The sequence below is a fragment of the Microtus ochrogaster genome, unplaced genomic scaffold (assembly GCF_000317375.1).
Source record: "Microtus ochrogaster isolate Prairie Vole_2 unplaced genomic scaffold, MicOch1.0 UNK1, whole genome shotgun sequence".
NCBI classification, from domain to species: Eukaryota; Metazoa; Chordata; class Mammalia; order Rodentia; family Cricetidae; genus Microtus; species Microtus ochrogaster.
In genome coordinates this window covers 6115186-6117270 of record NW_004949099.1, presented here as the reverse complement: position 1 = coordinate 6117270, position 2085 = coordinate 6115186, and positions in this window count along the sequence as shown.

Sequence of the window (2085 nt, the reverse complement as noted above, 5' to 3'; positions counted from 1 at the left end):
CCGCGCTTTGTTATTGTTTTTGTCAGTGAAAGGTCAGAGTTCGTGACCCCGGTGCCGCTGCCGCCGCCGCCCGCGCGCTGGGAGGAGGAGGGCGAATGTTCCTCTTCCTCTTCCCGGCGCCAGCCTCACCGCGGCGGCGGGGGGCGGGCGAGCACGCGATTGGCTGAGCGCGCGCGTGCACCGGAACGCCGCGGCTGCCGCCGGAGCTGAAGCTGAGGGCCGCTGGCCTGGGCCGGGCAGGTGCGGCTGCTCCCGCAGGCCCCGTTCGCCGACTGAAGAAACGGCCCGCGACTGGCGCCGAGCCGGGAGGTGGCGAGCGGGCAGTTTCCGGGGAAGGCACCGAGCTCCCGGTACCGGCTTCGGGTGGACGGGAGATTTTGTGTCTTAAAGCTCCCGGGATGCCCCAGCTTCTGGCGGACCAGGCAAGTGTGCTGACGCCCCGGCCCGGTTTTTAAAATAGCTGCTCAACCTTGGCACGCGACCTTGGGAGGGGTCCCGCGCCCCTCCCCTTCGCCACCTGGGCACGCGTGGAGTGCGTTCCGGAAAGCCTCTGGCCCTTTGATCTCACAACTTCTGGATTATAGTTCCCAAGTGAGTTTTGATTGGCCTTGGGAAGGTGCCGGTGGTCCTCGGTGCCCGCCCGCAAATGTTCAGCCATTCCCGCTTGTAGGTAGATCGTAGATGCGCTATCAGCTGATCACCCCTCCCCCTTCTCGCTCATTAGAAATAAAAGCCTCAAGATAATAGGTTAACCAAATGTTGCGTTGGACGGGCATTCATCAGGGTGACTCCAGCCCTGAGTATTCTGGCCGTAATCTTAATTGAATTTCTATTTGGTGTCATGTGTTTTAAACGCACTTCCCTGTTCTCCACTCACCTAGAAAAGTGGGGGTGTATCTCTGTGCCCTACAGACCCTGGAGCTTTAGAAGGAGCCTCCACGGGATCTGATGAAATGGCAAGGAAGTTTTCCCCATTTATAGGACATGTGAACCAGAGAGCTCAGTGACATGCCTGAGGTAGCCCACATATAAGTATGTATACAAATCTTTGTAAATATGGGACGCCCTGGTATATACTTTTCCAAGAATTTAAGTTTGTAATGCTCAATAATACTTAGAGATATAGTGTAAAAATTCACATTAAATGAGGTTTTGGGAGGAACGTTACAATTGTACAAGGTTTACAAATAAACCGTAATGAATGCACCTATCTTGGCTTATGGTTTTCATTTTCTTCAGTTAATATTCTGGCTCTGCAGATGCACCTTTTTTTTTTTTTCGGTTTTTCGAGACAAGGTTTCTCTGTGTAGCTTTGGAGACTGTCCTGGCACTAGCTCAGGAGAACAGTCATGCCTCAAACTCACAGAGATCCACCTGCTTCTGCCTCCTGAGTGCCACCACCACCCTGCAAATGCACCATTCTTAAACTGCCACTTCAATACAGGAACTGGATGGAATCCACATTAAGTAACCAAATTAATAATGTATGCACAGTAAGCAAAACCAGGGCTCCTATCAGCCATTTTGAAGCTACTAGTTGGTGGAGTGGCCACATTTGCAGTAATATTAAGTAGCTTTTTGGGTAAATTCTAACAACTTTTCTCTTGAAAATAGCACATGTACACATCTGCACAGATACATTGTTAGCAAGTAGCAAGTTTGCTAGCTACTGCAAGGCTTTGTAACAGTTTAATACATTTTAGGGTCACATAGAAAATGGCACCTCCTAAGGAGGATTATATTGGTTATAAGCTTACTTGGTGGTTTCTGTTACCATCCACATTTGAATTTGTAGTGCTTTTATTTAGAAACAGGATCTTACTATGTTCTAGCTGGCTTAGAACTCTGTTAAAAGGTGTGATGGCGCACCCTTTTAGTTCCAGCACTTGGGAGACAGGCAGGCCGATCTCTGAGTTCAAGATCAGCCTGCTCTACACAGTTCCAGGTCAGCCAGAGTTATGTAGAGAGAACCTTTGGGGGGGGGGGGCTGGTCTTTTTTTTTTTTTTTTTTTGGTTTTTTTCGAGACAGGGTTTCTCTGTGGTTTTGGAGCCTGTCCTGGAACTAGCTCTTGTAGACCAGGCTGG